Genomic DNA, 23,667 nt, shown 5'->3' with positions numbered 1-23,667 from the left:
AGCAATGTCTTAGTTTGCATCCACTAGGATTTTTTAAAATTTGTCTGAAGTCCCTTTTCTCCAAAATGTTACCTGCTCCTTAGCCACGTTGCTGTACCAAGTGTCTCTCTTTGGAAGGAGTCTGCCCTTCCATGCAAGCTGCACATGTTGTTTGGCAGCAAGCACTGCTCTAGAGAACCAAGCTTTCCATTAGCTGGAGAGTTTCTAAGATGATGGGATATATCCCAAAACACAGTCTGACAAGTACTTTTTAAGGAGCTCTCCATTATCACATTAATCCTCCTGCCTATTTCTAGCCAAAAGGATTGTATTCTGGGACAGTCCCAAAACATGTGAGCCAGTGTGGCTCCGGGAGAGAAATATCTCCAGCAGCATCTGTTCAGACAAGGCCAAAGCTGCAAGTTTCTGATTTTTTAATTCTGTTGCAGTTTGGTATACCATTTCATTTAATCTCATTTGGCTTCCAAATTTACAACTTCAGCTCATCATTTCTTTTAAAGGATCAATTTTTAGTTTTTTATGTCAGTTCTGCAGGGAGTAGGGGCTGAACGCCAAAGCAACCTGAATTGGAAAAACTAAATAATGTCATGATTCCTATGGACTGACAGACACATCCTTCTTCAACTGAATTTTTACATATTTTCCTTTACAGTCTGTTGAAAATGGTTGGTATTTAATAGTCTTGATGTTAAATTGTAATGTACTTAGAAACTGGTTCTGACTGAGTTGGGAAAGACAAATATGTGTAAGCACGATTTCCTATTAAATTATGTATTGTTTGAATGACCTCCTCGGGGTTTCCCACCATTTGAACGGCAAAGAACCTCAGAATGTAAATGTTTATTTGAGACATATGTGCTTATGAGTACATTCATTGTTTGTTTGGCAGACTGTTACTAAAGCATAATTTGATGCATTTTTAGATAGGAGCAATTTAATTTATCAATTTAATACTTAATGGCCCAGGTCAAAATACCTTTGCCTTGCTACAGCAACACAAAGGCAACTTAGAGCTGCCTTAATTATGCTGACTTTATGCTATCTGCTTCTCCAACTTCTTGGCACAGGAGGTGGTGTAGGCTGTGATCATTCCAGTCAATGTGACTTATATGAAAGTCATCACAGGGCTGCTTTAAATGTAGGCCCAGTTTACCTTTGGCTATCTTTAGGAATGGGGGAAGCAGAAATGTGACTTACAGTCAAGTGGAGTATCTCAGAGCTGACATTAAAACAAAAATGTTGAGGGAACATACATGCCGAAATTTGAGTTTAAACATTTAGAAAAACACCCTGAATACTTTCATGTAAATATGTTTTCTGCTTTCTTCACCTAATCTCACTGTATGTAAGCTCTCTCCCACTAAACCTCACCTCTACACTGAAGAGCAGACTACAGGGAAAAAAGGATAGAAAAAGGCAAACGTTTTGTTTAAATAGAAAGGATGGCCTTGTGGTTAATACACTGGTTTAGGACTCAGGCAATCTGGATTCAATTACCAACTGCTACAGGCTCTCTCAATGACTCTGGGGAAGTCACTAATCTCTTGGTGGCAGATCCTCAGATGGTGTGAATTGTCATAGCTCCATTGACTTAGATGAAGCAATGACAATTTATACCAGCTGAGGATCTACCCCAAGAGTATTTCTATCATACCCCCAGCTCGAAGTGTAGACATACCTTATGTGTCTCGTAGCCCCATCTGTAATATGATAATTCTTGTTCCCCGCTCCCCCATCAAGTATCTGTCTTGTGTATTTATGGCCTAATCCAGCATCCACTGAAGTCATTGACTTTAGTGGTGCAGGTACAGGTCTTTAGATTGTAAATTCTTTGGGACAGGAACTGTCTCTTAGTAGCTGTATGTACAGTACCAGTCTTGATTGGGTCCCTTGGGCATTATATAGTAAAAATTATATATCCTATAGCTATCGTGGCTTAGTCCATTCTTAGTAGACTAGTCCACTCTTAGTCCACTCTTGTGCACACAGTTCTCTCTCAGATATTAACAGAGTGGAGCTAATGTGGTAGAGACCCAGTGCAGCAACGGGAGCAGATTTAGTTAGCTCTCTACTTTTAAGTATCATATGACATTTTCCTTTAAAATTCAATTTTTAATGATCTTTACAAAAAAAAGCATACAACTGAAAAACAGATAACTATACACAAAGTAAAAGAGCACTTCTCTGCAATGTTAAATTTTGCTTATTAATATGGAGAAGTACTATAAGGAGATACCATACAGCAGGTGAAGTGGACCATTCATATAAAAATAAAATGTATTCTGTATAGTTGGGTTTTATTTGGTTCCTCTTCTGTGTCAAAGTTTAATCAAATTAAGAAAGGATAGAGACTAGAGGAAGAGAGGGTCGGTCTCAGTGATAAATTGTGTTATCAAGCAGTTGATATAGTACTTGGGTGTAGAAAGCAATAAAATTTTAGTAGGGCTAGCATGTGAGAATGAAATATACTGGTACCTTTTATTGGCTTGTCTCATCCTATGAGAAATAAGCCCATATTTCAGAAATGCTATAGCACACCTATGCCAACTGGTTCCTATGCCAATTCTTCCCCCCACAAAAGTCTCCTTATATGTATTCAAATTTATTGTCATGATTTTGAAGATAAAATCATGTTAATGGGAGTTGCAGATGGGACTGTAGAAAAGAGAAAGGATGAAAACGTCCAGTGGCACTTAATAATTCTATGGAGATGGAGTTGGTGGGGCTAGGAGGTCACTGCCGCCATCGTTTATTCATAGCGTGTGCACCATTCCCCCAATATCATTCTGTGTTCAGTCTCTGCTTTTCCTTAGCTGGAAATCTCGCCCAAGAGGACAAGCAAGAAGAAGGGAAAGAAGCATGCTTACCATCCAGGCCATGGATCTGAACTCAAAGCCTTTCATTTAGATTGGCTCTAGTAGTGCACAGCTGCAGAAGAGTCCACCCACACCTACAAAGTTGGAAATACTGGAGGTTTTAAGGTCAGCTGGATCACATCCTACTATACTTTAAACTCTGAAACTCTAAGCAGTTCAGATAACAGGGGTGTGAACTGCAGGGCACAGTAGCATGTTGCGCTGTAATTTCCCCACGTGGACACTGCTGGCACAAACTAAAAGGCACCTAGTTCTTATTGATATAGGTGTATTTGAAGGGGACTATGTTCCTGTGAACTAGGTATCTTTTAGTTTATGTCAGCGGCATCCACAAGGGTAAGTTACAGTGCAGCACACTAGTGTACACTGCAGTTTACACCCCAGTAGTCTGAACTGGGGCCCTGTAGACAGAGCCTTAATATCACATTTTTAAATGTGTCCCAAATATTATCTAGATATTTGTATGGAAGACACATCTTGGACCATAGCAGCTTTCAGTTCCCCATAACCAACCTCACACCTAAAAAGTCATATTTAAAACTAATCACCTTTTGATAAGCAGGTTCAGGTTCTCACTCTGTTCTTGTACTTTACTACAAGTGGCTGTGCTCAAAATTGTGGAATAAAATTAGAAGAAAAACAAACATGTGGAATACAAAGATAATATAGCCACCGAGCAGCCCCAATAGAGAAAGCTTAAATGAAGAAAAATAAAAAGGCAACTACACTGTTTTCATCCTACAAAAACATTTTTCATAACAAAATGTATTTGATCTGCATAACACCTGATCAAAGAATGCCTATCACCCAGAATGATTACCATATTTAAAGATGACAAATTGATGATCATGATCATTTGTGTCACACACCCATTGGAGGAAATTACTATAAAGCTAAGAGCCCAATAATTGAAAGAATTGTTGCTAACTGATTTAAACTTCATAAAAAGCAAAGAAAGACACATGCATTTGGTACATGTCTACAGACACCAAAGAAAAATGAAAAGGTCCTAAGAATATATAAACAAAGCAAATGAATAAAGCATGCAAAAACAAAAAATATACCCTATGAAGAAGTTATACCACAAACTCTCAAGTTGTCAGGAAATGGAGACTTTCCCATACCAATGACCCAGGATCAGCAAATAGCTCGAAGACTGGATGGGAGAAAGTAGAAGGCAAGAAAGAAAGAAAATTAAAAATATACACATCAAGCACAAAGGAGATGTGAAAATAGTGCTATTAGGGATCATTCAGTGCAATCTTTAATCTGTTGCACAGCAATTAGCTATCAAAGTGATCAAAAAGACAAAAAATAATACTTAACATTTATATAGAGCTTTTCATCTGTGGATCTCAGAGTGTTTTGCAAAGGTCTGTGTAAATATCGTTATTCCCATTTTATAGATGGAGAAACTGAAACACAGAAAATCAAATCGTTTGGATACCAGCCTCACATCAAACCACAATGTTTATCAAGTTATTTGAGTACTGTAACAAGGAGCTAGACTGAAAGATATTCATCAGTACCAAATGACAAATACATTTAGTATCTACCGAAACCTGGAACAACCTGCCAATACCTATAGGGCATTCTGTCAGAAAGGCCCATTTAAGTGAACAACTTTGAATAGCTCTATTCCTTTACCAGATCACAGAATCACTTGTTTTAAACAGTAAGATCATGGAGTGGGAGGCAAACCAAATCATTAAGGGTATGTCTACACTACAAGAGTAGTTCGATTTAACTTAGGTCGAATTTGTGGATTCGACCTTATGAATTCGAATTTGTGTATCCACACTAAGGACACTAATTCGACTTTGTGAGTCCACACTAACGGGGCAAGCGTCGACATTGGAAGCGGTGCATTCTGGGCAGCTATCCCACAGTTCCCGCAGTCCCCGCTTCCCATTGGAATGCTGGGTAGAGCCCCCAATGCCTGCTGGGGGAAAAATGTGTCGAGGGTGGTTTTGGGTAACTGTCGTCATTCAACCGTCACTCCCGCCCTCTCTCCCTGAAAGCGCCGGCGGGAAATCTGTTACCGCACTTTTCTGGTCAGAGACAGTGCGGACGCCACAGCACTGCGAGCATGGAGCCCGCTGCGATCATCGCTGCACTTATGGCCGTTGTCAACTCCTCGCACCTTATCGTCCACCTCTTCCACAGTCAGCTGCTGAGAAATCGGGCGAGGAGGCTCCGGCAGCGCGGTGAGGACATGATGTGTCAGAGTGGCACAGACCTCTCACAAAGCACGGGATCCCACGCCGCGGAGATCATGGTGGCAATGGGTCACGTTCATGCTATGGGACGGCAATTCTGGGCCCGGGAAACCAGCACGGACTGGTGGGACCGCATAGTGCTGCAGGTCTGGGATGAATCACAGTGGCTGCGAAACTTCAGGATGCATAAGGGCACTTTCCTTGAACTGTGTGACTTGCTGGTCCCTGCCCTGAAGCGCCAGGACACCCGGATGCGAGCAGCCCTGACTGTGCAGAAGCGAGTGGCCATAGCCCTCTGGAAACTTGCCACGCCAGACAGCTACCGGTCAGTAGCGAACCACTTTGGCGTGGGAAAATCTACCGTGGGAGTTGCTGTGATGCAAGTAGCCCACGCAATCGTTGACCTACTGCTCTCAAAGGTAGTGACCCTGGGAAACGTCCAGGTCGTCATAGATGGCTTCGCCGCGATGGGATTCCCAAACTGCGGTGGGGCTATAGATGGGACTCACATCCCTATCCTGGGACCGGCCCACCAGGCCAGCCAGTATATTAACCGAAAGGGCTACTTTTCAATGGTGCTGCTGCATGGACCATAGGGGACGTTTTACCAACATCTACGTCGGGTGGCCGGGAAAGGTTCATGACGCGTGTGTTTTCAGGAACTCTGGTCTGTTTAGACGCAGGAAGGTAGTTTCTTCCCGGACCACAAAGTAAGTGTTGGGGATGTGGAGATGCCTACAGTGATCCTCGGGGACCCAGCCTACCCGCTAATGCCCTGGCTCATGAAGCCCTATACAGGCGCCCTGGACAGTGACAAAGAACTCTTCAACTACCGGCTGAGCAAGGGCAGAATGGTGGTTTAAAAATAAAGTTATTGGAACATTTTTAATTAACAAAGTTTTCTTTACTAACGAATTTGCGTTCAAGGGTTCAAACAGGGATGCAGACTGTGGTGGGTACGGTGTGCAGTGATGTACAGACCGCTTCTACACTCGAGGACTGACAGGCTCCTGCTCCTACAGCGGTCTCTGGGGGGAGGACGGTTACAGGAGGGTGTGCAGGAAGGGGTGGGTTTGCAGGAAGGGGTGAGGGGTGTGTGGGAAGGGTGAGTAGGTGTGGGGGGATGATGGCTCTGGCTGGGGCTCAGGGCATCGGAGAGGTTCATGGCTAGGGTGGAAGGGCATGGTAAGGGCAGCCTACCTTGCCATTTGTGGATGCCAGGCGCTCGGACCCTGGGGCAACATACACCTCCCAGACTGACCTGGGGCAGCAGACACCTCGCAGAGTGACCCGGGTGCCTAGTGACTGCACTCTGTGTGTGACCTGCTGTTGATCCTGCCCCCATGTCTGTACCCTGTTAATGGTGGCTGTCCTATGCAATTAACAAACCCCTCCCCCCCTTCACACAAAGTCTTCTGCAAAGAAACATGACGGAAACAGTAATGAACAGCAAACTATTTTTAATACTCAACTACACAGTTGGGGGATGAAACTGGGATTTGGGATCGGGTGAGCCAGGAAGGGAAGCAATTCTCATACTTTAGGGAATGAGAGCTGTTTGGTACATGAGCGCTCTGCTGGGGTGGAGTGACAGTTTTCACGGCCCCTAGCGCCCCTCCTTCTTGTTATTTTGGGTGAGGGGGGGACAGGACTTTGTAGCGGGGGAGGGCGGTTGCAGATACAGTGCAGGGGGGCTCTCTCCTCCTGCCTGCGGTCCTGCAGAACATCCACAAGGCGCCGGAGCGTGTCCGTTTGCTCCCTCATTAGGCCAAGCAGCGTTTGAGTCGCCTGCTGGTCTTCCTGCCACCACCTGTCCTCCCGTTCGCTGTGTGAGCGCTGGTACTGAGAGAGGGTCTCCCTCCACTGGCTCTGCTGGACAGCCTCGGCTCTGGAGCAGGCCATCAGTTCAGCGAACATCTCGTCCCGAGTCTTTTTCTTTCGCCACCTAATCTGCGCCAGCCTCTGTGAGGGGGATGCCGGGGCAGGTCGGGAAACAGCCGCAGCTGTGTGATGGGAAAAAGGAAGTGATTTCCTTGCAAAGATACATGTTTGCGAACACTGAACACAGTCCTCTGCAGCCTCCAACACGTGGCTGTTAAACGACGGTCATTGTTATGCAAAGGAAAAGTCAAGCATTCACAATAGTAACATTAAAGTAATTCCCCTAATTAGATGCAGCAGTCGCCGAGCGAGATCACCCTGAGGCGGGTCACCAGGAGAAACAGAGAGCGCATGCTGCGTGAATCCCTGCACAGACCAGGGCCCTATGCTGCCATGCTGGTCGAGGCAATGCTCCCACTATACCTCAGGATGGCCTGGCGCAGAAGAGTGTGCTTCCACGGAGCACCCAATAAGGCACCTCTCCCCAGGAAGCTCCTGAGGAGGCTTTTCGATTACCTCTCCGAGAGCTTCGTGGAACTGTCCCAAGAGGATTTCTGTTCGATCCCTATATGCATTGACCTTCTTTTCATATAGTTTTTATTCCTGTTTTTTAAAAAATAAATGTTTACATGTTTATAGCACTTACCGACTGATCCTTCCCCTGATTCAGAGTCCGGGTTAACGGACGGGGAGGGTTGGTAGGGGATCTCTGTGAGGGTGATGAAGAGATCCTGGCTGTCGGGGAAAGCAGTATTGTAAGCGCTGTCGCCTGCCTCTTCCTCCACAAACCCTTCCTCATCTTCCCCATCGGCGAACATCGCCGAGAAACTGCCCGTCGACACTATCCCATCCTCAGAGTCCACGGTCACTGGTGGGGCAGTGGTGGCAGACCCACCGAGAATGGCACGCAGTGCCTTGTAGAAGCGGCATGTCTGGGGCTGGGCTCCGGAGCGTCCGTTTGCCGCTTTGATTTTTTGGTAGCCTTGTCTCAGGTCCTTGATTTTCACGCGGCACTGCGTTGCATCCCGGCTGTATCCTCTGAGTGCCATGGCTTTGGAGACCTTCTCGTAGGTCTTTGCATTCCGTTTTTTGGAGCGCAGCTCCGAAAGCACAGACTCATCGCCCCACACAGCGATCAGATCCAAGACTTCCCAGTCAGTCCATGCTGGGGCCCTCTTTCTACTCTGAGATTGCATGGACTCCTCTGCTGGAGAGCTCTGCATCGCTGCCAGTGCTGCTGAGCTCGCCCCGATGTCCAACCAGGAATTGAGATTCAAACTGGCCAGACAGGAAAAGGAATTCAAATTTTCCTGGGGCTTTTACTGTATGGCTGATCAGAACATCTGAGCTCGGACTGCTGTCCAGAGCGTCAACACAGTGGTGCACTGTGGGATAGCTCCCGGAGCTACTAAGTTCGATTTGCATCCACACCTAGCCTAATTCGACATAGCCATGTCGAATTTAGCGCTACTCCCCTCGTCGGGGTGGAGTATCGAATTCGAACTAAAGAGCCCTCTAGGTCAAATTAAATGGCTTCCTGGTGTGGACGGGTGCGCGGTTAATTCGAATTAATGCTGCTAAATTCGAATTAAAGTCCTAGTGTAGACCAGGCCTAAGATAGCAGTGAAATAATCCTGTTCACATTTCTATAAAATTTCAGAAACTCAACACTATGTGAGTCATATGGGTGTGTTCATTTGTTATATGTAAATAAGATGTAAAATTGGTCAAAATTTTTCCAGCTGCATATTTTTCCATCTATAAATGCTGTTGTCGAAATCTAGCATTCTGCAGGAACATGTCAATTTCAGTGAAATATCATCTTAAAAAACAATCAAAGTGAAATGTTCCAATTCTTTGTTTTCAGAAGACTTAATTTAGAAATTTATTTTATATTCTATTTTTATCTTTTATTTTGTAGTTTATATTATATTGTTTTATCTTATATTATAATTTAAAATTAAACCATAATGTTCAATAACATTGTCTTGTAATCATAAATTTAAAGCATGTTATAAATGTCTAACTTTGTCCTGTAGCCTACAACTACACTCTCAGATCTACAAATATTCACTCAAATTTTATGATGAGCTTGTTTTTGCAATGTTCTGACCACTTTTCTGTTGTCAACTAATTTTTTAATTTTACTCAGACAAATGCAACAAAAAGTTCATTTTAAATTTGCATATTCCAGCATTTGCACTAATACTGCTGAACAGGGTTATCAAAATCACTAAGCAGAGCACTGACACAGATGCCATTAAATTAATGGACTAAGCAACTGTCTGTGTACACTTGTTAAGGTCTATTCACCCACACAATTACTTTGTATGCATATGATAATTGGTACCCAGCCAATAAATCTTAGAGTAGCCTAATTTTTCTTGAAATTATGTTTTTTGTGGCCCAGACAGAAAAAGACTTAAAATATTAATAAATGCCCTAAAAGTGTTTTATTCTGCCTTTCCCTGAGATTCTTTTGAAATCCAAAGTGATGTGGCGCTCAGAAGAACTGAATTCTATTCATGACTCTACCACTGACCTTTAACAAGTAATTTCATCTCTCTACCTCAGTTTCCCCATTTGCAAAAATAGGGATAATTATCTTTTCAAAGGTGCTTTGATATCTACAGGTATTATTCTTTCAACCCTATAAGTATTATGTTCATCTAACCAGGGACTAAAAACAACATCATGTGATTTATTTGACTAGTCACAGCTATCCTAACATCTCACATTTCAAATAACTACAATGAATTCTTTGCATTCAATCCATAGAGTAAATTAAACTCACAAACTAGTCATGTATATTAAAATAAATTAACAAATTTGAAGATATTGTGGTCTGATTCCAAGAGCTCTATGAGCAGATAAATAGGTTAAATTCATGTAAATTTTTCAATGAGAGCTATTTCCTTAGTCTTCAGTGATTGTCAGAACTTCAGAAATCACATACCAAACTTCTATAATTAACAGATTAGTATTGTAATTGTTTATCATAAGGAAACACAAATGAAGCATCAAATAAAAAGAGGAAATTATATCTGATCATATTGTATGCTAGTGTAAAATAGAAAATCAACATAATACCATGCAGTTTAATAATTAACTGTTAATGTTTGACTCAAAATTACTTATGAACACCTACAATAAACGCATGATATAACTAACTGGAAAAGGTCAAGAGACTCAAAGGAGGAGTACAGCAGGATGAAATTGTGAAGTGGTACAGAAACACGTTTGCACATATCTATTTACAAACCAGTGCAAATATACTTCCTTTAAACGAACGGTGTTCTGAATCCAGTGTTTTGAGAGTCTCTTATTTAGGAATCTGATTAATATCCAGCTAAAGTATGTGCAATGTAGTAGCCTTGTAGCTTTTCTTCCAAAACACACCTATAGTTTGTATGCTACCTGCTGCAGGTAAAGGCATCTTACATAGCTTAGATACATTGCTGATTAAAGTAAGTCAAGGTATAATAGTCCCAGTTCTTCTACCAAAGACTTTCAGTGGTGTTGTTTTTTTGCCTACCTGTAATTGTTGCAAATAAGCAAACACTGTCCATGATGCATTCAAATACCATGGTGATGGCTGCACTATAAAAAGAAAAAGAGGAAGAAGAGATGATGTGTTGATTAAAAAGGATAGGCAGCTCATTAGAATACTGTGAACAATGATGTTAAAAGCCACAGGAGAACCCTTAATGAGGTCTTGTCACATTGTACCAAAGGAGTAAATGAATTATTGTAACAAAAGAAGATTGTGCTATGCAAAGGTCAGAAGATAACTGGAAATTTCATATGTGATCTATTGTTCCTGTAGTAATAAAGCCCCATTATCACCCTTAAATATAAAGACAACTGGGAATTTTTTCCAAGCAACTGAGTGTTTCAGTGCTATATGAACCAAACACATGTGAACAATAACAGAAGACTAAAACCACAAAATACTCTATCAATATTACTTGGCAGTCATTTAGATTTTTCTCATCTTGCCTCCTATACAAAAAAAACCTGTTTTTCTGACATACAAGAAAATAAAAGCAGATGCATAAGCAGAGTTGGAGTAACAGAAAATAGGGAAAATATTTAAGACTACTACTTGACATTATTTTTCTGACTCTGATTTGAAATATTTTTATTTAATACACATTATAGAAGAATCAGAAGAAAGGTTTTAAAAATATTTATAAAATACCCATCAATAGTAAATCTAGAAGCAATGGGTTGGCTTAAAAACTGTTTTGAACATGCAAAAACTCTCAGATAAGTAGAACAACATTGTCAAGGTTAGTCCAAACAAAAACTTCACATCCTGTGCACATTTTCTTATATGCATCGAATTATTTACGTGTTCAATTTGTTTATTTTTATTTAATTTTTCCATAAGCAAATATATGTAAATAGATATTTGAAACAGCTATGTACAGTTGTTACTAATATCCAAAGTAGTGATGCTTGAACTTCCAGTGGTGTGTAGTTTTTAATCCACTACAGAAATGCACCCAAAAGATTAGAAAACAGCTGACTAAATGAGCCAAACTTTTTTGTAAAAAGAACAGGAGTACTTGTGGCACCTTAGAGACTAACACATTTATTTCAGCATGAGCTGAGTGGTTAGAGAGTGACAGACTTGAAGGTGGCAATTTTGCAACAAAAAAACTTCGAAAACAGACTCCAAAGACTCCAAAGAGAGACTGCTGAACTTGAATTAATATGCAAATTAGACACAATTAACACTGGCCTAAACAGAGACTGGGAATGGTTGGGTCATTACACTAATTGAATCTATTTCCCTATGTTAAGTTCTCCTCACACCTTCTATGGGTCATCTTAATTATCACTTCAAAAGTTTTTGGGTTTTTTTTCTCCTGCTGATGATAGCTCATCTCAATTGATTAGACTCTTCCTGTTGGTATGCATACTTCCACCTTTTCATGTTCTCTGTATGTATAAATATCTCCTGTCTGTGTGTTCCATTCTATGCATCCGAAGAAGTGAGCTGTAGCTCATGAAAGCTCATGCTGAAATAAATTTGTTAGTCTTTAAGGTGCCACAAGTACTCCTGTTCTTTTTGCGGATACAGACTAACACGGCTGCTACTCTGAAACTTTTTTGTATGCACAGTTTAGCTGGAAATCTCAGGACAACAGGCTCTCTGATTGGATTTCCAATACATCATGTTTCCAGTCAAGCCAGGAGTACAAAGAGAATGGCCTATCTTGCAGTATTTCTCTACCAGCCAGAATACCGGGCAATCAGGGTGGATAAAAATCAATGATTTAAAAAAAATAATTGCATTATTTTTATTTAAATCGGATTTTTTTTGATAAAATGCTTTTTGAAGAAAAAACCTATCTAAAGATATTTTTAATTAAGGTACATTATAGCTCAAAGATCTCTCATCATGGAATAGGGATTATAAATTCTAATTCTATATTATGAGACAATATATTCAGGTAATATTTAAGAAAAGTTTTGTAAATGAGTTCCAGTAGTTCATGGATTAGGGACCCACTCTTATGGGATTCCAGGGGCTTCTGTATAGATTATTTAGGTTAATCTTTTTATCTGCCCAGTGGGACTCGGTGATCAGTCTAGAAGATACCATCAGAGATGCTTAGTTTCGCAGTTCCTGAAACTGTGAATGTGTGTCTCCAGAGATAACATGCTTGTTAACAGCAAAATGTTTTAAAATAAATAATATATAGAGGTGAGAAATAACAGAGATGAGAAATAACAGACCTCAACCCTATTGTCCCTCTGCAGATTTGTGTACACAGAGTCAATCCCTTACCTCTCTCTAAAAGTACAAAGCGTCAAAAAGTTCAATGAAGAGAAGATTGTTGGGTCTGGAATAGATCTGGACAAAGAGAAGAAGTCTGGAGATAAATGTGAGAAGGGAGGGACAGGCAGTAGAAACAAAAGTGAAACTGTTTAAGCAGCATATTCCAGAAGTCTTGAGGTCTTTCTGAGTGTAGCCTTCATTGATTTGAAATCTACCATACTGTTCTCTCACTAGAAGGGAAAACCTATAATGGCAGCAGGCTGTAAAAGAGACCCAGTTTGGGAATATTTTAATTAAGTTCCTCTACCTGTGAAGAATATATATTACGGTTATAACAACCAACAAGAATGCACTTTTATGTAGAAATCCATGATTAAATCTACCCTGTGGGCAATGTAGAGGTATATGAAAATGAAATACATTTTAAAAGTTAAACAATTTTTAAATGACTTCATAAAAGCTTTGGTGCAATTTCAGGTGAAAATTCAGTTTATTTATTACTTTCCCGGAACCAGTGTGCTTGTCCCAATTGAGATTATCTAGGATTTTTTTGCCAAATCTAGAAATGCACTTCAATAAATATGAGTATTACATAGGCCATCCGCAAGCCTGCTCCCACTAATCCTGCCATACAGTACAAAAATCTGCACAAGACCTCGGATTCTTTTGTCATATGGTCTCCACAATTCTAGGACATGAAAAGGTGAATCACTTGAGAGAAATTTTGCAACTGTCTGCTCAGAACTCATTCCACACCACCTCAAGTGATTACTTTGTTCAGAACCAGTCCTGAAAAACATCTGACTCTGGTGAGTGTGATAGCAAACTGAGATGGAATGAAGGGATAGACTCGTAGGTGGGAGACACACACCCCTTTCAGTAGAAATGGGAATGGCTGATTATCCCTCATACTGAAAACATCCCTCTGAACTGAGGAAATAAGTACGTCGTTTAGTGGAGAACATGGCCCTTACACTTTTATTAAGTTCATGGGTTTTATTTTTGCCATATAAAAGAAAAGATGGATACACTGAGAAACAGTAAAACAGCCTGCACATTCTCTATGTACAAACTGAGTAGCACTGTGCACAAGAACTATTTGCATATGCAAATAATGTTCTTTTCCCCAAAGCAAAACTGGGAGTGTAGATTTGGAGGCCAACTTAATTCATCTTTGAAAATGTGATTTTTGTTATGTAGAGTCCTGTGATTTTGCAATCCAATCCCTTTGTGTAAGAGGCTTTGCCAAATGAAAATGGTAAAGCATTAGAAAGCAGCATGATGACCTGCATACATGCAGCACACAAATATTTTATCTTTTGAGCCATACAAGTGGCCTTGGCTCCAGCTGTCAAGCTTACCATCATTTCATTGACAGTACCTATAAAATTTTAAAAATTAAAGTATGTCCTTAAAAGCTGCTATGTGTTAATTGAGCCCAGGAGGCATAGTTTTCCAGACTATTTTGAACATTTCCTCACCCCTCAAGTTCCCAACAGAGCCCTGAATTTATTCTAATAGGAGATTGCCATGCCAGTATTTGTAATAGTTTGCCTCTGGTCAAATTGAAAAATGGGACCAGCTTCTCAGTGTAACCTCATTGCATCCCTGTAGCTTAAAAAACAGGGTTTATTATCTGGACCCATAGGAGGGAAAGGGCTGTTGCCCCAATGCAGAAGTGTTCCCCACTTCCCTCCCTCCCTCTCGTGAGAGCAGCTTCCTTGTCAATTGGGAGGGGGGATGGGAAGCAGGAATTCTGTGGAAGTCTATTGGCTCCCACTCAACAGAGGGGATGTTATATAAGCCCTTTACATATGATTCAGGTGCCATTAACTGTGACCTGGTCTGAGATGTTGAAGCAGAGGGCCTGGCAAGGGGACAACAAGGCCTTCAGGAGTGGGCAAGGCTACTAGAGGAGTAAATCAGCCTCAGGCTAAATTATGTAGTGGGAAAAATGGTTATTACCCACAATGAAACTGAATATCCAATACCACATTATTCACCTGGGTAGTGGATATGATTCTGGCTGCTATTTGGGAAGGAATGGTTAAAAATCCAGGTATCCAGTAGTGGCTGTGGGGAAGCAGCCACAGTATTTGCTGGTGCTTCCTGGTGTCTAGTGCAGGTATGCATTCCATAGGAGTCTTGCTTCCTAATAAACCAGAGCTGGAAGCAGACTTAGGGGGTCCCTTCCCCTAAAGAAGGTGCAGAAGGGGGTAGAGCTCCCAACGTCTAGCACAGGGAAGGGACAACCCCCTTAACCTGCATAAGAGGGGAGGGTAATGGGGTCCCAGCAACAGTCTTGGGCTAGGTGTGGAAAGCTGAGAGGTTGATAGACAAGTTGAAAAGATTATGGAAGGAAGGATAGCAGGCACTGTATGAGTTATTGCTACATAACTCCTAGATAACTTAATTTAATAAATTGTGTTCTTGTTAAGCCATATCCAAAGTCTTTTATCTCTTTCTGCATGTCTGGGACAAATTTGGTAGCTCTTTCTATTGAAAATGGTGATGTTACTGCAGATTAACTCTTTCAGTCTCCAGGGTATCCTCCAAACTCCACAAATTCCACTTGAGGTACCCTCTAACTCCACTGGAGCATCACACCTTTCAATGCATTATCTCCCTCAGTGGCTGATTTATTCCTTCTTGCATTGTGTCTTATCAATTCATAAGGAATGAAGAATTGGGAACTCAAGCCTTGTCTACAGTAAGACAATTGTACACTGGGGTAACTATGTTGATTTATTTACACCTTTACAAACCCGTAAAGTTGACCGTAAGGTCAAAAGTGGGGCTTACTCAGATGTAGTTAAGTTATCAAATTATATTACTCTGATACATGCTCCACTCGGCACTAGTGCAGCATCTCTACATTAGGGGTGATATTAAATCAATTCAATTATACTACTGTTAATTTCCTTAATGTAGAGAAGGTCTGAGTCAGAGAAGAGAGCAGTGGGGTGAGAGTATTGAGAGCAGAACAGACTGATACAACAAAGGGAAAAGGAAACTGGGAATGCATCACTTGGAAGGAAGAAGTAGGAAGGGAAGTAACAGATAAAAGATTCCTGTCTGCAGGGAATACCAGAGAGAGGAAAAAAGAACATTTAGCATTGTTATTATTAGCACTGAGGACTTTAGCCACTGGGTGCTTTCCTAATAGCAATGAGAAACCATTATATTACCTTTTTTCTTAAAAAGGCATTGTTTAAAAATTGTCATTATATGTACAGTATAATTTTTAATAAAAACATGCAACTCCTACAGGATATAAGCTCAAAGTAGCTTTCAAATATAAGGGAGATATTTCGTAAAAAGGCCTACAATGCCTTTGGTTAATATCCATGGGAATTTTCCAGTGTTATTTTGGCCATCAGATAAAGCTTATATTGTTCCTTGCATGCCACAAACATAAAAGACACAAGACAAAATAACAAAAATTAAATTAAGTGAACTACAGAGTTCAAATAGGGTGCATTACGTAGTTCATCCCAAGTTCTATACAAGGTTTCATGATTTCATATACTATGGTTTTTGTTTCTTCAAGTTTGTTTCTTGCTATGGTTAGAAAAATAACAGTAAAAAAGGCAACTTCTTGCTTAATAGAGTAACACCCTGCAAGTATTTAGCAGTATCTGTTTATTTTGATTACAGAAAGAAGTTTTTACTGATTTATTCTTATTTTAGCTTTAAAGATATAAATAAGAGGCACTGATGTGAATACACTGGGAGCCTCTAGCACATAAATACAATAAATAAATAAATAAATGAAAGTCATAACCCTATTGCATAATAGTATTGAGTAACCAACAGATCAAAAACATTCTACATTTCTCTTTGAACGTCATCCCCAACAATATTCACTTCTTCAGCGGCTCTCCTAAGAACACTTGCCTTGCAGCATGCCTTGATATTTAGCAGATTTTGGCTCTTGTGATGCAGGGGAGGGTAGCAATATTTCAAAGGAAAAGGGTCCTCACAGAGATCATCCTGCCAGTGCCCCTTCTTTTTTATCAAAGGGAGGGTCCAGTCTCAACACCTTCGTAGATCTCAACTATGGCAGTATATCAAGAAGAGAGACACTCTGGCATGAAATTCCTAACCCATAGGTCAATACTAATTCCTTAAACTCTATCCACAAATCCACAGGCAGCCAGTGCAGCTCATGGAACACTGATTTAATATGCCCGCAGGGAAGCACTCCATTAACCAAGCATACTGTTGTATTAGCTTTAGCTCACAAATGGAGTTAAGGTGTCATCACAAGTAGAACACATTACAGCAACTTAGTCTCAGGGGTCCAGGTCCATAAAGATACTGAAGTCCCAGTTTTAGGTGCCACTGAAATCCACAAAACTCCTGCCCCATGCTGCTTAGGAAGGTGCTCTAACCACTGAACTAAGGGATATTCTGATGACCATAGGCACCGACTTCTAATGGCTCCAGTGGGTGCTCGACCCCTCTCTGCCCCCGGCCCTGCCCCGACTCCACCCCTGCACTGTCCCCATCCCAACCCCTTCCCCAAAGTTCCCGCCCCAGCTCCACCCCCTCCCTGCCTCTATTCGACTTCTTCCCCAAATCCCCGCCCCAGCCCCACCTCTTCCCCGCCTCCTCCCGTGAGCACGCCACGTTCTCACTCTTCCCCTCTCCCTCCTGGAGCTTGCTACAGCTGTTTGGCGGCAGCAGCGGCAAGCACTAGGAGGAGCGGGGACGCAGCACGCTCAGGGGAGGAGGTGGAGGCAGACGAGTAGGTGAGGTAGGAGGGCGGGGAGCTTGGCTAATTTTTCTAATTTTTCCCTGTGGCTGCTACAGCCCCGGAGCACCCTCGGAGTCGGCACCTATTCTGATGAGGGTCTCCCTCAGTCTCTGCTGTTGAATCACAGAATCATAGAACTGGAAGGGACATCAAGCGGTCTTCTAGTTCAAGCCCCTGCACTCATGGCAGGACTAAGTATTATTGAAGCTGTTCTCCATTCGGGATAATAATTGAAGAGACTCATTGAAGCAGAGGGACTCGACTCTGTGTCTCCTACCTCTTAGATTGGTGCCCTAACCAATGGACTACAGAGTCACTTAGTCTCTCTCTCCCACCAACAACAATTTATGTATACATACACAGTGAAACAGCTTCAACAGGAAATACTAATGGTATGTCTACACTGCAGTTAGCCAGCTGGCATGGTGTTTAAGGGGCTGTTTAATTGTGGAGTAGATGCTCAGGCTGCAGCCTGAGCTCTGGGACCCTCCCCTGTTGCAGGGTCCAAGAACCCAGGCTCCAGCCTGAGCCTGAATATCTACATCACAATTAAACAGCCCCTTAGCCCAGGCCCCGTGAGCCTAAGCCAGCTGGCACAGGCCAACTGCGAATTTGTAATTGCAGTGTCGGCATTCCCTGAGGGAGCCCCACATCATACAAATCCCATAACACTCTCCTGAGAGAGGTTTGGGATTCCCCTGTTCAAATCTTCTCTGTCTCAGGTAGACAAGAGGGATTTGAACTTGTATGACCTACGTCCCTGATGAATGTGCTAACCACTGGGCTCAAAGCTATTAGGTCACCCAGCTACTCTTCCCTTCACCCCAATTTTGTGCTGAGTGAGCCAGGCACCTAACTCATTCTCACAAGAAATTACAATCACCTAAGCCACCTGGAGAAGGGTTCCCAGTTGTAGATCACAAGCAGAGATAGATGCCTAAATCCAGGCTGCAAAGACACAACTATCTCCAAGAGAAGAGCAGGGGTTAGGACACGCCCTCTCATCTCCCATTGGCTAGCTTAGTTGGCTCCTTGTCTAGTATGCTTGCTTTTGTGGATTGTACGCTAAGGTGCCTATCACTCCCCATGTGCTGTACAGGGAGCCTAGGTGCATAACTCAGGCTTTGTGGATCTCATTGTTGTTCCTGTGGTTTTCGCCTGAGTATCACAATGCCTAAGTCTCTTTGTGGATCCAGACCAAGATGCCAAGGTCTCCATGGTAGAAAGAAAAGGTTGCCACCTCTAAGCCAGACATAAGCAATAGGCAGTCTTGTCTACTGCTAGAAGATTATCATCCACCAACAACAGTTGGCACCATGCAGGATTGAGACCAAGAGTTGAATTCTACTCTAGAGTGAACATCAACAGAACTCTTAACTTCCAGTTCCTGGGACAAATTTGGCCTCCTGTTCAGAGATAATGGGTTTGTTTAGGTGCAACAGAAGGATAAAATTTGACCCACAGAATCTTTGTAGCTGATCAAGACTTAAAGAAATGGAACTCAACTCTCATATCCCAAGTGGAGTTGCAGGGCTGGCAGTTGGAAAAAACATTTTATTTATAAACTGAGCACATACTCTGTGGAAATCCCTGAGAGATAATAAACATAGAAACTCTTAATTCAACTGCTTTGCACCTTTCAGAGTACAAGTGATCTTGAAGGGAAAAAGTCAGAACAAGAATGTTCCTATTCTGTGGCAAAAAATGTCTAAGTAACTTGGGCACCTTTTAAAATAATTTGAATGGAATGGAAACCAGACAGAGACCCCTTTGAAGCTGGCCCAGAAGGTAGAAAAAGCTACCATTCCTTAGGTTCCCCCCCTCCAACAGATTCCTCTCACAAATGTTTTGGGCTAGATCCTTAGCTAGTGAACATTGTCATAGCTCCGATGAAGCCAATGGAGCTACACCTATTTATATCACATGAAGACCTGCCCCACGGTGTATACTCACATTTAGGATTAAACTTTCTACAGTAATAATATTTATGCTTTTTGTTTTTTAATTCCTATTATCTTTTTTAGATTAACCATTTTGATATGTCCAACCTGAATAATACTCACTAGTCATTTCCTCTACTTCTCTACTACAATATGTTGTACCCCCCGTATCTTTTTATTCTTTTAATTATTTGCTCCCAATTGTATTTTATATTCCAGCCCATTTATCACATATACTGTACTCTCTATTTTCTCAATCTTTATACTTTAGCTTAGATCTTGCCAATAACATGCTGGTTTCTGCTATTCCCTAATACTCAGATTTTATTTCAGCAATAAGACCTAGGCCTGGGATAACTGAATATTTCTAGGACATTAATGACTAAATAGGAGAAGTGATTACCTTGGAAGTGTAGGATTGTTAACCCAGCTGGTCATTAATGCCCCAAGAATTGCTATGTGCCACAGTAGTTATTACTCTTTTTAAAAAAAGAATTAAAAATACCCAAGTTATACCCATTTTCTCTTTGCACCATTGTTTCATCATTCAATGCAAGGATGACTTTGAAGGAGATGCTTCTGTAAGAGGCATTTCAAGAAAATAATGCGTCTCACAGCAGGCAATTTAAAAAGTTACATTATCTCTGAGAATTTCAAAATTTATATTCAATGTTCTAGGTTTCTCCTTCCCTACATTTTATTAAATAGATTTTATTTTAACTGAAGTAATTTCTGATATATTCCACTTAAAACAATAGTCAGAGTGACTAATTAAAAGAATTCTATCTCCACTTATTCTAAGAGAGCAGATAACCCATACCAAGTGCTTCCTGTGGAAGCACACCAAACCACCACTATAACATAACCTTCCTCTTGTCTGCAACAGCTACTGTACATCATACATACTGTATGACTACAATTTCAACAAAAACTAAAGCCAACATTTGAAAGTTTGAACACCTAAAGCTAGGCACCTCCTGCTAAACTAAATACACCTAAACAGTGTAAGTGTTCTGAATTTCAAAAGATGCTCAGCTCCCACAGGTATGGTGTTGGTTGGGGGAGGGGAGAGGGTTACTACATTAAAAGCTGATATATAATGATTGCTTATATAGAAATTTAGGGGCAAGATTTTCAAAAATTGGTTCCTAAATTTAGTCTCCTAAATCCATATTATGATACCGATTTGTGTTGCCTGATGTTCAAATTGGGAATATCTTGGTGCTCAATACTTTTGAAAAATCAGTTCATTTATTTTAGGTGCTCAGATAAGAATTTATGAGCCTAGCTTTAGGCACCTATTGAAAATCTTGCCTTAAATTCATAAATAAGTTGCCCCAGTATACAATACTGATTAACATACAGGACAGACAAGATAGCATTTTATAGGATTTGCACATCCATATTATGTTTTACATTTAGCTTAAACAGAGAGGGGGGAAAGCTTAAGTTGTCTTGTCCAGGGCATCTGTTGTACACCCAGAACAGATGCAGTGTTGATACAAATTTGGCTGACAGAGGCAATACATCTTTGTTTAGAGATCAGTACAGATACTTCAAGAGGGAACAAGATTTTAAACAAGGATTGAATGTGCTCTGTCAAATGTTAATGTAAGAAGTTTCAAAGAAATACACCAAAAGTTACATATTTATTCATTGTTTCTTTATTGCACGTGTGGAATAGAATGCCATTTTTATATGGATGGAAGAGTAAGGCATGTCATTTCATTTAAAGTTCATTTTAGGTGGAAGAATCTTAGCTGTAATTCAGTGAGATTTAATTAAACTAAATTGGTTTGTGAGCCTTTAGAGACTTAAGATGATGTATTTAAATGGCATCTATCATCAGAACTTCAGAACAAACCTTTGAAAAGCTTTAATCCCTGGGAAACTGCCATGTTGTTCACAAGTATTCATATTTCATAGGAAGAATCCCATGCATCCTGTCTCTTGTGATAGCTGTGATTACCAGTCCATGGAAACAGTTTGTATGTAATTATGTACTGATGCAAAGAACATTTCCTGAATATATGATAGTGGTTCTGGAATATACCACTGTAAGCCAGAAAAGCAACACTACTCAGATACACCTCAGGCCCGTTTTTAAACTAGTCAACAAATGTAGTCTCCAAGTTTTCTTCCAAAAGTTCTCAAGCTTCTAAAATTTACCCACTATCATCATGACATCATAACAACTAAGCTTCATTTGATGAAAGCATACATCAATTTTGAGACCAGGGTCTTCCATTTACTCAACTTGTTTTATTTTGTGCTGCAAAGTATTTTGTTGCAAAGCCAAAGAAAAGGATATCTCAAAATAATAAATATGGAATAGCTCAACAAGATTCTTGCACATAGTGCAAGTGGGTTAGAGTAGAAAACAGAACAGATACCTCAAGAAAAAAAGAGAGAGAAAGAGAGAGAGAGAGAAATTTGCAGCCAAACTGGAGGAAAAAATTAGCATTCAGTATCTACAATAATCATATGCTAGTGAAAGGAACAACTTTTAACGTGCTTCTATTCTTTTTGTTAAGGTGGAGTTGAGAGTTGGCATTTGCAGCTTTTCAAAATAGTTTTAATGTGTGTGTGAACAAGAGAAATTAACAAAGTAAAGGATGGAAATGGCTTAAGATAGCACAATGTATGGAGTGAAAGGATTCTCTTAAGCATCAGATCCATAACCCAATGACACATTCAGGGAAACAGGAGGGAGAGCAGAAAATAAAATGAGGAAATGTAAACCTCTAAACTGAAACTAAAAATAGGATATCCAGCTCCCAGAAAAGCACTACAAGAGGCAGGATGGAGTAAATACTAGCTATGCCCAGAGTAACAAGCCCAGAAGTCAGAACATCATTAAGACGATCAAGCACAGCTGCAGTATCCTATCCCTTCTACCTCTAGTGAAATTATTTTGGTGCAACAGAATGTTTATCTGCCGCAGAGCATCATAGCAATCAAAGATACCAGTGCAAAGGGCATAGTTTAATTTGGATTTGGAATTGGTAAAGCCATTCTGGATATAGATGGGCTGCCAAGGCTCACTGTTTATACCGCTTCAGGAGAAGGTAATGTCCAGGTTCACAAGTTAAGGGCTGAATCACTGCATTAGAACTGGAAAAGCCAGATGTCCTAACCTGGAGAGACAGGCGCCATTTGCTGTTTTCTGGCAGACTACAGGGGATTGCTGAATATAACTACTTGAAAATAGAGGTCAAAGGTAAGAATACAGAGCACTATTCAAACACATTCCCTTGCTGTGGGCTATTAATAGATCTGCACTGGAGGCTATGAATGCCACAATCGTACACACTGAGGCTATGCCCAGGTCCAGCTCGAGCTCAATGCCTCCCAAGTACTAGCATTATTAATATCTGAAGTCTATTCCACCACCAAAAGAAAAGCAGATGCAACATTCTGTCTGAATAATTTTTATGGGCCCCATCACTAAAGTAGCTGAGTGCATCACAGTCTAATGCATTCAATCTCACAACACCTCTTTGGAGTATGAAAGTACTATTATCCCTATTTCACAGATGAGGAACAGAGCAGCTAAGTGACCAAGGTCACACAGGAGGTCTGTGGTGAAGCAAGGAATTTAACCTGCATCTCCCAGGTCAAAGGCTAATGCCCTAAAGGGATTGTGTACTAAAACATGCAAGCGTTAGAATCTACCAGCTGTAAATCTTAGGATCAAATACCTATGCATACAGCTGTTAGTGCAAAAAAAAACATTTATGAACATGTAAATTTTTATGCAAAATAGCTTATGAATACATGCAAGCCAAAGTCTGAAAGTCAGGCTCATAACTGCATAAAACAGTTCTTAGAATGCAATCATTTAATCAAATAGATCAATATTTTAGCAAGTGCATGAGATCAGTTATTCAAAGAAAGCATACCTGGATCCTATAAATACGGTGTTGCCAGTACTGTATTTACTATGATGCTTACAGGGCACAGAGTTAGGTAAAAGTCAGTCCCTGAGAGTCTTAGGGCTAGATCCACACAGGGGACTTAACGTTCAGTTTGGAAACACTGAGTCTAGATCACTCTGCCAACTAATGGACCCCACAGTCCCAAGTTAGACACCCAGGCTCTCTATACACTACATGGAGAAAGTTAGACGCTAAGAATGGGATTCATAAAAGCCACTGTGTTGAGCAGGGAGGAAGGCTCTCCTAAGCTAACCACTAGGAAA

General features: G+C 40.9%; 1 long non-coding RNA gene across 1 annotated transcript in view; it reads right to left on the bottom strand.

Moving 5' to 3' along the window:
* LOC123372378 overlaps positions 1-23,667 on the bottom strand; it is a 119,677-nt gene that overhangs the window by 50,129 nt on the left and 45,881 nt on the right. Inside the window, exons 4-5 of the long non-coding RNA XR_006580249.1 lie at positions 10,512-10,576; positions 4,203-4,291 (exon numbers count right to left, since the gene is read on the bottom strand). This is a non-coding gene — a long non-coding RNA (uncharacterized LOC123372378). The remainder of the gene's footprint in view (positions 1-4,202; positions 4,292-10,511; positions 10,577-23,667) is intronic.

Source organism: Mauremys mutica, chromosome 6 (assembly GCF_020497125.1).
Source record: "Mauremys mutica isolate MM-2020 ecotype Southern chromosome 6, ASM2049712v1, whole genome shotgun sequence".
Taxonomy (NCBI): Eukaryota; Metazoa; Chordata; order Testudines; family Geoemydidae; genus Mauremys; species Mauremys mutica.
This window is presented reverse-complemented; position numbering and strand designations above follow the sequence as displayed.